Here is a 15,067-nt window from a genome sequence, read left to right as displayed (position 1 = left end):
GGTCATTTGTTGGCGATCAAAACAGATTTACCGGAAAAAAATTAAACTTGTAATTCTGAATTACCCAAATTATGCTCCTAGGTCGACGGCTGAAAAAAATACTTAGAATCGGGTCCTTACGATGCCACTTGCAGGACAATGTCAACAGACCATATTGATTCAAGACAGATAGGTCATTTGCGGGCGTTCGAAACAGATTTGCCGGAAAAAAGTAAAACTTGCAAATCTAAGTCGACAGCTGAAAAAAATATTCAGAATCGGGTCCTTACGATGCCACTTGTAACACAACGTCACCAGACTATACTGATTCAAGACATATAGGTCATTTGCGGGCGTTCGAAACAGATTTACCAGAAAAAAATAAAACTTGAAAATCTGAATTACTCTAATTATGCTACTAAGTCGACGGCTGAAAAAAATACTCAGAATCGGGTCCTTACGATGCCACTTGCAGAACAATGTCAGCAGACTTTACCAATTCAAGATAGATAGGTCATTTGCGGGCGTTCAAAACAGATTTGCCGGAAAAAATTAAAACATGAAAATCTGAATAACTCAACTTACGCTCCTAAGTCGACGGCTGAAAAAAATACTCAGAATCGGGTCCTTACGATGCCACTTGCAGGACAATCTCAGCAGACCATACTGATTCAAGATAGATAGGTCATTTGCGGGCGTTCGAAACAGATTTGCCGGAAAAAATTAAAACTTGAAAATCTGGATTACTCCACTTAAGCTCCTAAGTCGAACGCTGAAAAAAATACTCATAATCGGGTCCTTACGATGCCACTTGCAGGACAACGTCAGTAGACCGACCTGATTCAAGATAGATAGGTCATTTGTGGGCGATCAAAACAGATTTACCGGAAAAAAATAAAACTTGAAACTCTGAATTACTCAAATTATGCTCCTAGGTTGACGGCTGAAAAAAATACTCAGAATCGGGTCCTTACGATGCCACTTGCAGGACAACGTCAGCAGACTCTACTGATTCAAGATAGATAGGTCCTTTGCGGGCGTTCAAAACAGATTTGCCGGAAAAAATTAAAACTTGAAAATCTGAATAACTCAACTTACGCTCCTAAGTCGACGGCTGAAAAAAATACTCAGAATCGGGTCATTACGATGCCACTTGCAGGACAACGTCAGCAGACCATACTGATTCAAGACACATAGGTCATTTGCGGGCGTTCGAAACAGATTTGCCGGAAAAAATTAAAACTTGAAAATCTGAATAACTCAACTTACGCTCCTAAGTCGACGGCTGAAAAAAATACTCAGAATCGGGTCCTTACGATGCCACTTGCAGAACAATGTCAGCAGACTTTACCAATTCAAGATAGATAGGTCATTTGCGGGCGTTCAAAACAGATTTGCCGGAAAAAATTAAAACATGAAAATCTGAATAACTCAACTTACGCTCCTAAGTCGACGGCTGAAAAAAATACCCAGAATCGGGTCCTTACGATGCCACTTGCAGGACAATCTCAGCAGACCATACTGATTCAAGATAGTTAGGTCATTTGCGGGCGTTCGAAACAGATTTGCCGGATTAAATTAAAACTTGAAAATCTGGATAACTCCACTTAAGCTCCCAAGTCGAACGCTGAAAAAAATACTCAGAATCGGGTCCTTACGATGCCACTTGCAGGACAACGTCAGCAGACCATACTGATTCAAGACACATAGGTCATTTGCGGGCGTTCGAAACAGATTTGCCGGAAAAAATTAAAACTTGAAAATCTGAATAACTCAACTTACGCTCCTAAGTCGACGGCTGAGAAAAATACTCAGAATCGGGTCCTTACGATGCCACTTGCAGAACAATGTCAGCAGACTTTACCAATTCAAGATAGATAGGTCATTTGCGGGCGTTCAAAACAGATTTGCCGGAAAAAATTAAAACATGAAAATCTGAATAACTCAACTTACGCTCCTAAGTCGACGGCTGAAAAAAATACTCAGAATCGGGTCCTTACGATGCCACTTGCAGAACAATGTCAGCAGACTTTACCAATTCAAGATAGATAGGTCATTTGCGGGCGTTCAAAACAGATTTGCCGGAAAAAATTAAAACATGAAAATCTGAATAACTCAACTTACGCTCCTAAGTCGACGGCTGAAAAAAATACCCAGAATCGGGTCCTTACGATGCCACTTGCAGGACAATCTCAGCAGACCATACTGATTCAAGATAGTTAGGTCATTTGCGGGCGTTCGAAACAGATTTGCCGGAAAAAATTAAAACTTGAAAATCTGGATAACTCCACTTAAGCTCCTAAGTCGAACGCTGAAAAAAATACTCAGAATCGGGTCCTTACGATGCCACTTGCAGGACAACGTCAGCAGACCATACTGATTCAAGACACATAGGTCATTTGCGGGCGTTCGAAACAGATTTGCCGGAAAAAATTAAAACTTGAAAATCTGGATTACTCCACTTAAGCTCCTAAGTCGAACGCTGAAAAAAATACTCATAATCGGGTCCTTACGAAGCCACTTGCAGGACAACGTCAGTAGACCGACCTGATTCAAGATAGATAGGTCATTTGTGGGCGATCAAAACAGATTTACCGGAAAAAAATAAAACTTGAAACTCTGAATTACTCAAATTATGCTCCTAGGTTGACGGCTGAAAAAAATACTCAGAATCGGGTCCTTACGATGCTACTTGCAGGACAACGTCAGCAGACTATACTGATTCAAGATAGATAGGTCCTTTGCGGGCGTTCAAAACAGATTTGCCGGAAAAAATTAAAACTTGAAAATCTGAATAACTCAACTTACGCTCCTAAGTCGACGGCTGAAAAAAATACTCAGAATCGGGTCATTACGATGCCACTTGCAGGACAACGTCAGCAGACCATACTGATTCAAGACACATAGGTCATTTGCGGGCGTTCGAAACAGATTTGCCGGAAAAAATTAAAACTTGAAAATCTGAATAACTCAACTTACGCTCCTAAGTCGACGGCTGAAAAAAATACTCAGAATCGGGTCCTTACGATGCCACTTGCGGAACAATGTCAGCAGACTTTACCAATTCAAGATAGATAGGTCATTTGCGGGCGTTCAAAACAGATTTGCCGGAAAAAATTAAAACATGAAAATCTGAATAACTCAACTTACGCTCCTAAGTCGACGGCTGAAAAAAATACCCAGAATCGGGTCCTTACGATGCCACTTGCAGGACAATCTCAGCAGACCATACTGATTCAAGATAGTTAGGTCATTTGCGGGCGTTCGAAACAGATTTGCCGGAAAAAATTAAAACTTGAAAATCTGGATTACTCCACTTAAGCTCCTAAGTCGAACGCTGAAAAAAATACTCAGAATACGGTCCTTACGATGCCACTTGCAGGACAACGTCAGCAGACCATACTGATTCAAGACACATAGGTCATTTGCGGGCGTTCGAAACAGATTTGCCGGAAAAAATTAAAACTTGAAAATCTGAATAACTCAACTTACGCTCCTAAGTCGACGGCTGAGAAAAATACTCAGAATCGGGTCCTTACGATGCCACTTGCAGAACAATGTCAGCAGACTTTACCAATTCAAGATAGATAGGTCATTTGCGGGCGTTCAAAACAGATTTGCCGGAAAAAATTAAAACATGAAAATCTGAATAACTCAACTTACGCTCCTAAGTCGACGGCTGAAAAAAATACTCAGAATCGGGTCCTTACGATGCCACTTGCAGAACAATGTCAGCAGACTTTACCAATTCAAGATAGATAGGTCATTTGCGGGCGTTCAAAACAGATTTGCCGGAAAAAATTAAAACATGAAAATCTGAATAACTCAACTTACGCTCCTAAGTCGACGGCTGAAAAAAATACCCAGAATCGGGTCCTTACGATGCCACTTGCAGGACAATCTCAGCAGACCATACTGATTCAAGATAGTTAGGTCATTTGCGGGCGTTCGAAACAGATTTGCCGGAAAAAATTAAAACTTGAAAATCTGGATTACTCCACTTAAGCTCCTAAGTCGAACGCTGAAAAAAATACTCATAATCGGGTCCTTACGATGCCACTTGCAGGACAACGTCAGTAGACCGACCTGATTCAAGATAGATAGGTCATTTGCGGGCGATCAAAACAGATTTACCGGAAAAAAATAAAACTTGAAACTCTGAATTACTCAAATTATGCTCCTAGGTTGACGGCTGAAAAAAATACTCAGAATCGGGTCCTTACGATGCTACTTGCAGGACAACGTCAGCAGACTATACTGATTCAAGATAGATAGGTCCTTTGCGGGCGTTCAAAACAGATTTGCCGGAAAAAATTAAAACTTGAAAATCTGAATAACTCAACTTACGCTCCTAAGTCGACGGCTGAAAAAAATACTCAGAATCGGGTCCTTACGATGCCACTTGCAGGACAACGTCAGCAGACCATACTGATTCAAGACACATAGGTCATTTGCGGGCGTTCGAAACAGATTTGCCGGAAAAAATTAAAACTTGAAAATCTGAATAACTCAACTTACGCTCCTAAGTCGACGGCTGAAAAAAATACTCAGAATCGGGTCTTTACGATGCCACTTGCAGAACAATGTCAGCAGACTTTACCAATTCAAGATAGATAGGTCATTTGCGGGCGTTCAAAACAGATTTGCCGGAAAAAATTAAAACATGAAAATCTGAATAACTCAACTTACGCTCCTAAGTCGACGGCTGAAAAAAATACCCAGAATCGGGTCCTTACGATGCCACTTGCAGGACAATCTCAGCAGACCATACTGATTCAAGATAGTTAGGTCATTTGCGGGCGTTCGAAACAGATTTGCCGGAAAAAATTAAAACTTGAAAATCTGGATTACTCCACTTAAGCTCCTAAGTCGAACGCTGAAAAAAATACTCAGAATACGGTCCTTACGATGCCACTTGCAGGACAACGTCAGCAGACCATACTGATTCAAGACACATAGGTCATTTGCGGGCGTTCGAAACAGATTTGCCGGAAAAAATTAAAACTTGAAAAGCTGAATAACTCAACTTACGCTCCTAAGTCGACGGCTGAAAAAAATACTCAGAATCGGATCTGTACGATGCCACTTGCAGAACAATGTCAGCAGACTTTACCAATTCAAGATAGATAGGTCATTTGCGGGCGTTCAAAACAGATTTGCCGGAAAAACATAAAACATGAAAATCTGAATAACTCAACTTACGCTCCTAAGTCGACGGCTGAAAAAAATACCCAGAATCGGGTCCTTACGATGCCACTTGCAGGACAATCTCAGCAGACCATACTGATTCAAGATAGTTAGGTCATTTGCGGGCGTTCGAAACAGATTTGCCGGAAAAAATTAAAACTTGAAAATCTGGATTACTCCACTTAAGCTCCTAAGTCGAACGCTGAAAAAAATACTCATAATCGGGTCCTTACGATGCCACTTGCAGGACAACGTCAGTAGACCGACCTGATTCAAGATAGATAGGTCATTTGCGGGCGAGCAAAACAGATTTACCGGAAAAAAATAAAACTTGAAACTCTGAATTACTCAAATTATGCTCCTAGGTTGACGGCTGAAAAAAATACTCAGAATCGGGTCCTTACGATGCTACTTGCAGGACAACGTCAGCAGACTATACTGATTCAAGATAGATAGGTCCTTTGCGGGCGTTCAAAACAGATTTGCCGGAAAAAATTAAAACTTGAAAATCTGAATAACTCAACTTACGCTCCTAAGTCGACGGCTGAAAAAAATACTCAGAATCGGGTCCTTACGATGCCACTTGCAGGACAACGTCAGCAGACCATACTGATTCAAGACACATAGGTCATTTGCGGGCGTTCGAAACAGATTTGCCGGAAAAAATTAAAACTTGAAAATCTGAATAACTCAACTTACGCTCCTAAGTCGACGGCTGAAAAAAATACTCAGAATCGGGTCCTTACGATGCCACTTGCAGAACAATGTCAGCAGACTTTACCAATTCAAGATAGATAGGTCATTTGCGGGCGTTCAAAACAGATTTGCCGGAAAAAATTAAAACATGAAAATCTGAATAACTCAACTTACGCTCCTAAGTCGACGGCTGAAAAAAATACCCAGAATCGGGTCCTTACGATGCCACTTGCAGGACAATCTCAGCAGACCATACTGATTCAAGATAGTTAGGTCATTTGCGGGCGTTCGAAACAGATTTGCCGGAAAAAATTAAAACTTGAAAATCTGGATTACTCCACTTAAGCTCCTAAGTCGAACGCTGAAAAAAATACTCAGAATACGGTCCTTACGATGCCACTTGCAGGACAACGTCAGCAGACCATACTGATTCAAGACACATAGGTCATTTGCGGGCGTTCGAAACAGATTTGCCGGAAAAAATTAAAACTTGAAAAGCTGAATAACTCAACTTACGCTCCTAAGTCGACGGCTGAAAAAAATACTCAGAATCGGATCTGTACGATGCCACTTGCAGAACAATGTCAGCAGACTATACCAATTCAAGATAGATAGGTCATTTGCGGGCATTCAAAACAGATTTGCCGGAAAAACATAAAACATGAAAATCTGAATAACTCAACTTACGCTCCTAAGTCGACGGCTGAAAAAAATACTCAGAATCGGGTCCTTACGATGCCACTTGCAGGACAATCTCAGCAGACCATACTGATTCAAGATAGATAGGTCATTTGCGGGCGTTCGAAACAGATTTGCCGGAAAAAATTAAAACTTGAAAATCTGGATTACTCCACTTAAGCTCCTAAGTCGAACGCTGAAAAAAATACTCAGAATCGGGTCCTTACGATGCCTCTTGCAGGACAACGTCAGTAGACCGACCTGATTCAAGATAGATAGGTCATTTGCGGGCGATCAAAACAGATTTACCGGAAAAAAATAAAACTTGAAACTCTGAATTACTCAAATTATGCTCCTAGGTTGACGGCTGAAAAAAATACTCAGAATCGGGTCCTTACGATGCCACTTGCAGGACAACGTCAGCAGACTATACTGATTCAAGATAGATAGGTCCTTTGCGGGCGTTCAAAACAGATTTGCCGGAAAAAATTAAAACTTGAAAATCTGAATAACTCAACTTACGCTCCTAAGTCGACGGCTGAAAAAAATACTCAGAATCGGGTCCTTACGATGCCACTTGCAGGACAACGTCAGCAGACCATACTGATTCAAGACACAAAGGTCATTTGCGGGCGTTCGAATCAGATTTGCCGGAAAAAATTAAAACTTGAAAATCTGAATAACTCAACTTACGCTCCTCAGTCGACGGCTGAAAAAAATACTCAGAATCGGGTCCTTACGATGCCACTCGCAGGACAATCTCAGCAGACCATACAGATTCAAGATAGATAGGTCATTTGCGGGCGTTCAAAACAGATTTGCCGGAAAAAATTAAAACATGAAAATCTGAATAACTCAACTTACGCTCCTAAGTCGAACGCTGAAAAAAATACTCAGAATCGGGTCCTTACGATGCCACTTGCAGGACAACGTCAGTAGACGAACCTGATTCAAGATAGATAGGTCATTTGCGGGCGATCAAAACAGATTTACCGGAAAAAAATAAAACTTGAAATTCTGAATTACTCAAATTATGCTCCTAGGTCGACAGCTGAAAAAAATAGTAAAAATACTTAGAATCGGGTCCTTACGATGCCACTTGCAGGACAATGTCAGCAGACCATACTGATTCAAGACAGATAGGTCATTTGCGGGCGTTCGAAACAGATTTAACGGAAAAAAAATAAAACTTGAAAATCTGGATTACTCAACTTACGCTCCTAAGTCGAACGCTGAAAAAAATACTCAGAATCGGGTCCTTACGATGCCACTTGCAGGACAATGTCAGCAGACCATACCAATTCAAGATAGTTAGGTCATTTGCGGGCGTTCGAAACAGATTTACCAGAAAAAAATAAAACTTGAAAATCTGAATTACTCAAATTATGCTACTAAGTCGACGGCTGAAAAAAATACACAGAATCGGGTCCTTACGATGCCACTTGCAGGACAACGTCAGCAGACTATACTGATTCAAGATAGATAGGTCATTTGCGGGCGTTCAAAACAGATTTGCCGGAAAAAATTAAAACATGAAAATCTGAATAACTCAACTTACGCTCCTAAGTCGACGGCTGACAAAAATACTCAGAATCGGGTCCTTACGATGCCACTTGCAGGACAATATCAGCAAACCATACTGATTCAAGATAGATAGGCCATTTGCGGGCGTTCGAAACAGATTTGCTGGAAAAAATTAAAACTTGAAAATCTGAATAACTCAACTTACGCTCCTAAGTCGATGGCTGAAAAAAATAGTCAGAATCGGGTCCTTACGATGCCACTTGCAGGACAATCTCACCAGACCATACTGATTCAAGATAGATAGGTCATTTGCGGGCGATCAAAACAGATTTACCGGAAAAAAATAAAACTTGAAAATCTGAATAACTCAACTTACGCTCCTAAGTCGACGGCTGTAAAAAAATACTCAGAATCGGGTCCTTACGATGCCACTTGCAGAACAATCTCAGCAGACCATACTGATTCAAGAAAGATAGGTCATTTGCGGGCGTTCTAAACCTCGGAGTAAATATCTATGGAGTAGAGACGCGCACTAATTTCTATCTGAAAAAGTCTGTCGTTTTTGGCGCGGGGGACGAGGTAACGCACACAAATAATGTTAACACTAATGCATTTTTAGCATGCGTCGCTACACACGCACACGACAAAATTATCAAACACTAGCAAAAACTATATTCACACAAGTACAAGAACAAACACAGACAACCCTGTCCGTGAACGAGATGACGTCAGTTCTAAGTAAACCTAGATAGTGCGAGGGACGCGCCGATAATATTGTCGATAAAATTGACAATGAATTTTAATTTCTGATTTTATCAATTATAATAATAATACAATATCAAGTCTTTGTACCAGCATTTTACTAACTTATGATGATTTAGATGTTATTTCTAATAGTTTGTCAATTTGTTTAGGGCGAATCTTGCAAGCTGATATAGAATGATTTTTTATTATCAGTTCATTAGTTAATATTTTACATGTTGGTTTACTTCTGAAAGCAATGCAATATACTATCGAGCATGCAGATCTGATGACAGAGATGAAACGCGGCCATAGGATGTCATTTAAGGGATATTGAGTAGGGGATAATTAGTATATATATCGCCGGTAGATCGTAAAATCGGGCATATCGAGATATTCCTAGGCATATCATGAAACGCCGCCATTTAATAATCTGCCTTTTGCATTTTTTGCCACGGCTAGTGCTGCATTCTATGTGGCATTTGGAGCAGAATGCGTAGGTACTAGGTAGGTACTAAAATCATACGCTACCCAAACACGTACTATAAGTAGGCTGTCAAGCCATTTCAATGGTTATCATTTGCTAAAATTAGGACATCCTACTTATTCGATATGCCTAAATGTTGAGGTTTGAACGGTATGGCTGGTGGTCACTAGTCAGATCATGACATGCCGGCGTTTCACGATCTGCTTAGGAATATCACACCTTGAAGTTAGCACGATATGGCTGGTGGTCATTAGGCAGATCATCATCTGCCTAGGAATATCACTCCTTGAGGTTTGTACGATATGGCTGGTGTTCGCTAGGCATCATGACCATCTGTATATTATTCATTATGTTTATATCGATTTTACCGATATTGGTTTTTATGGTGTCCCATCACTAATATTGGTACGGTGATACCAGAGTAATAAATTAAAAGTGCCTATTTATGGAAAGTGACAGCCGTAAATACCTTAAATTAATAAAATATTTGACATGTTAAATAAAAATATATAGCTGGTCAAGTAAATCTTGTCAGTAAAAAAGGCGCGAAATTGTAATTTTCTATGGGACGATATCCCTTCCCGCCTACATTTTTCAAATTTGCCGCCTTTTTCTACTGACAAGATCTGCTTGACCAGCTATATGTAGAAACTAAAGGAAAAATTAATTAAAAAAAAGAGTCTATCGGTAATTTTACGTTATTTAGGGGTTGTGCACAAATCACGCGAGATGTTTTCGACTACTTTTTGATCCCCCGTCCCCCTTTTCTTTATTCTTATAGATCTATTTATTTGATTAAATAGATTAGGTTGATATGAAACTAAGGTGTTATATAAAAATAATGTGTTACATAAATTATATGTGACGTCCCACGGGTAAAGGTACCTTATGGGGGTTGGCGCTTACGCTTATTAACACCGCTCCAATATTATTGCGGCGCCATGCGAAATAAGCGCCGGCCGCCATTAGGTACCTTTTTCCATAGAACGTCACATATAACAAAAAGCAACGCAAATAGGGCATATTACTGCAATGTTCTGCCGCCAGAGTGTAGCACTAAGCTAGCTAGTAAATTTTCTCTTTTCTCTTTATCGCTCAAATATGCAATAGTGATAGAGAGGTTAGATAACGAAATTTAAATTTTCTTGTTCCGCGGCGGACCCCCAGATTGTGATGGATTGTGGTAGTCGCGCCCCCTACGCAGAGTTTCGCATAATATTTCCTATTTGAAATTCTACTCGTACCTAATTAATATTTAGAAAGTCTTCTTTAGAATTACCCTAAAATAGATCTAATATCATATCACTGGTATCACTGTCAGATTGACAATGTTTTTTAGTTATTTGCAAAATTAATGCACTATTTGATAATATTTAGATGTAATAGTACTTACATATGATAAGAAACGTGTTCTTTTTGTAGACTAGACGTTTCCGATCTCATTTTGCACGAGAAAACGCTGCAATTCGGCATTTTCGGCTCCTATCATTCCGCTTAGACTGACGTTTGCTGAATGGCGTATGACGTGTGGCAACTAGTTTTATATAACCTCCTTGACCGGCGGCCGCGATCTTTTTGCAGAGGGGAACGCCTGTTAATGGCCGCTCCATAGATATTTACTCCGAGTTCTAAACAGATTTGCTGGAAAAAATTAAAACTTGAAAATCTGAATAACTCAACTTACGCTCCTAAGTCGACGGCTGAAAAAAATATTCAGAATCGGGTCCTTACGATGCCACTTGCAGGACAACGTCAGTAGACGAACCTGATTCAAGATAGATAGGTCATTTGCGGGCCATCAAAACAGATTTACCGGAAAAAAATAAAACTTGAAATTCTGAATTACTCAAATTATGCTCCTAGGTCGACAGCTGAAAAAAATAGTAAAAATACTTAGAATCGGGTCCTTACGATGCCACTTGCAGGACAACGTCAGCAGACTATACTGATTCAAGATAGATAGGTCATTTGCGGGCGATCAAAACAGATTTACCGGAAAAAATAAAACTTGAAATTCTGAATTACTCAAATTATGCTCCTAGGTCGACGGCTGAAAAAAATACTTAGAATCGGGTCCTTACGATGCCACTTGCAGGACAATGTCAGCAGACCATACTGATTCAAGACAGATAGGTCATTTGCGGGCGTTCGAAACAGATTTAACGGAAAAAAAATAAAACTTGAAAATCTGGCTTACTCAACTTACGCTCCTAAGTCGAACGCTGAAAAAAATACTCAGAATCGGGTCCTTACGATGCCACTTGCAGGACAATGTCAGCAGACCATACCAATTCAAGATAGTTAGGTCATTTGCGGGCGTTCGAAACAGATTTACCAGAAAAAAATAAAACTTGAAAATCTGAATTACTCAAATTATGCTACTAAGTCGACGGCTGAAAAAAATACACAGAATCGGGTCCTTACGATGCCACTTGCAGGACAACGTCAGCAGACTATACTGATTCAAGATAGATAGGTCATTTGCGGGCGTTCAAAACAGATTTGCCGAAAAAAAATTAAAACATGAAAATCTGAATAACTCAACTTACGCTCCTAAGTCGACGGCTGACAAAAATACTCAGAATCGGGTCCTTACGATGCCACTTGCAGGACAATATCAGCAAACCATACTGATTCAAGATAGATAGGCCATTTGCGGGCGTTCGAAACAGATTTGCTGGAAAAAATTAAAACTTGAAAATCTGAATAACTCAACTTACGCTCCTAAGTCGATGGCTGAAAAAAATAGTCAGAATCGGGTCCTTACGATGCCACTTGCAGGACAATCTCACCAGACCATACTGATTCAAGATAGATAGGTCATTTGCGGGCGATCAAAACAGATTTGCCGGAAAAAATTAAAACTTGAAAATCTGAATTACTCAAATTATGCTACTAAGTCGCAGGCTGAAAAAAATACTCAGAATCGGGTCCTTACGATGCCACTTGCAGGACAACGTCAGCAGACTATACTGATTCAAGATAGATAGGTCATTTGCAGGCGATCAAAACAGATTTACCGGAAAAATAAAACTTGAAATTTTGAATTACTCAAATTATGCTCCTAGGTCGACAGCTGAAAAAAATACTTAGAATCGGGTCCTTACGATGCCACTTGCAGGACAACGTCAGCAGACTATACTGATTCAAGATAGATAGGTCATTTGCGGGCGTTCGAAACAGATTTACCAGAAAAAAATAAAACTTGAAAATCTGAATTACTCAAATTATGCTTCTAAGTCGCAGGCTGAAAAAAATACTCAGAATCGGGTCCTTACGATGCCACTTGCAGGACAACGTCAACAGACTATACTGATTTAAGATAGATAGGTCATTTGCGGGCGTGCATCCAGGCTGTATATGTGTGCGTAATAACGTGTATGTGTGCTCTTTTAGGGATGTAAAAAGTCGATTTTTTAATCATGTTATATATGTTGAAGCTTCAATATCTTCGTTAAACATAAACATAATTGAAATGCTAATGGATAATGAATATATTAGTATATAATAAAATAAGTTGATTATTCCGGAACACATATTTTAGTAGGTATTTATGTATTTTTATTAAATATCTGGGGGCCTACCGCGAACCACGTTCGACGTGTTGCCTCCTTGTCAAACTTACATACCAATTTACAAGTGCGGCAGAGAGGCAACACATCGAACGTGGTTCGTGGTAAGCCCTTTGAACTTTCCCTTCGTTTCCTGCTGGAGTGTGACGATAAAATTGTCATCTGATAACCACAATAAAGAATAAAAGCGTTTTGGTTCATTTTAGGTATCGTTAAACATTTTAAAAAAACACAAATTTAAAATTGCTAGTAATGTCGATAGTTTATCGATATGACTTTATCGACATGGCTATAGCAAGGTGGTGTAACATTGTTAATCGTACACTACACAAAAGTGGTTACAGTGACAGCTCGCTTAGACGTAATCTTTAAGTATATAATGTCTATGAAAATTACCGTATCCGTATCCAGACGGGACTGACGAAATCAGTCGATTTGTTCAGGAAAATAATTGGTCAATCTCATTTAGCGTCCACACGCACACAAATTAAATCACCAATTTGCATTTTACTATGAAAATTGGCATTTTTGTGTCCGCACCTGCTGATGTGATGGGGGAATTGAATTGGTATTTGCATCCGCACGGCCCTGTGCGATCAGAGAATTTCATCAGATTGCCGAAAAATTGTCTCATCTGGATACAAATTATGCGTGGCAGAGGTGGTAGACTACGCTCAGTCTGGAGGATGTTTTGCGTGCACGATCACAGATTAAGATAATGACTTGGAATTTTCACAACCCTAAATGGCTGAAAGGAATAGTGCCATACATTAGAAAGGGACAGAATGATTCGTCCGGTAGTGACCCTGCCTATGAAGCCGATGGTCCCGGGTTCGAATCCTGGTAAGAGCATTTATTTGTATGATTGATGATACAGATATTTGTTCCTGAGTCATGGTTGCATTTTATGTATTTAAGTATTTATACATTATATATATCGTTGTCTGAGTACTCACAACACAAGCTTTCTTGAGCTTACCGTGGGGCTTAGTCAATTTTAATTTTTTCCGGTAAATCTGTTTTGATCGCCCGCAAATGACCTATCTATCTTGAATCAGTATAGTCTGCTGACGTTGTCCTGCAAGTGGCATCGTAAGGACCCGATTCTGAGTATTTTTTTCAGCCTGCGACTTAGGAGCGTAAGTTGAGTTATTCATATTTTCAAGTTTTATTTTTTTCCGTTAAATCTGTTTTGATCGCCCGCAAATGACCTTATCTATCTTGAATCAGCATAATCATCTGACGTCGTCCTGCAAAGGGCATCGTAAGGACCCGATTCTGAGTATTTTTTTCAGCTGTCGACCTAGAAGCATAGTTTGAGTAATTCAGAATTTCAAGTTTTATTCTTTTCCGCTAAATCTGTTTTGATCGCCCGCAAATGACCTATCTATCTTGAATCAGGTTGTTCTACTGACGTTTTTCTGCAAGTGGCATCGTAAGGACCCGATTCTGACTATTTTTTTCAGCCGTCGACTTAGGAGCGCAAGTTGAGTAATTTTGATTTTCAAATTTTATTTTTTTCTGGTAAATCTGTTTCGAACGCCCGCAAATGACCTATCTATCTTGAATCAGTATGGTCTGCTGAGATTGTCCTGCAAGTGGCATCGTAAGGACCCGATTCTGAGTATTTTTCAGCCGTCGACTAAGGAGCATAATTTGAGTAATTCAGAATTTCAAGTTAAATTTTTTTCCGGTAAATCTGTTTTGATCGCCCGCAAATGACCTATATATCTTGAATCAGGTTGGTATACTGACGTTGTCCTGCAAGCGGCATCGTAAGGACCCGATTCTGAATATTTTTTTCACCCGTCGATTTAGGAGCGTAAGTTGAGTTATTCAGATTTTCAAGTTTTAATTTTTTCCAGCAAATCTGTTTTGAACGCCCGAAAATGACCTATCTACCTTGAATCAGTATGGTCTGCTGAGATTGTCCTGCAAGTGGCATCGTAAGGACCCGATTCTGACTATTTTTTTCAGCCGTCGACTTAGGAGCGTAAGTTGAGTTATTCAGGTTTTCAAGTTTTAATTTTTTCCAGCAAATCTGTTTCGAACGCCTGCAAATGACCTATCTATCTTGAATCAGTATGGTCTGCTGAGATTGTCCTACAAGTGGCATCGTAAGGACCTGATTTTGAATATTTTTTTCAGCCGTCGACTTAGGAGCGTAAGTTGAGTTATTCAGATTTTCAAGTTTTAATTTTTT

At 39.8% G+C, this 15,067-nt stretch overlaps 1 protein-coding gene across 4 annotated transcripts in view; it reads right to left on the bottom strand.

Moving 5' to 3' along the window:
* Positions 1-15,067, bottom strand: part of LOC134791367 (uncharacterized) — a 106,265-nt gene that overhangs the window by 51,513 nt on the left and 39,685 nt on the right. The gene's annotated exons all lie outside the window — the stretch shown is intronic.

Source organism: Cydia splendana, chromosome 6, assembly GCF_910591565.1.
Source record: "Cydia splendana chromosome 6, ilCydSple1.2, whole genome shotgun sequence".
In the NCBI taxonomy this organism is placed as follows: domain Eukaryota; kingdom Metazoa; phylum Arthropoda; class Insecta; order Lepidoptera; family Tortricidae; genus Cydia; species Cydia splendana.
The sequence above is the reverse complement of the archived record's forward strand: the minus strand, read 5'-3'. Positions and strand labels throughout refer to the sequence as shown.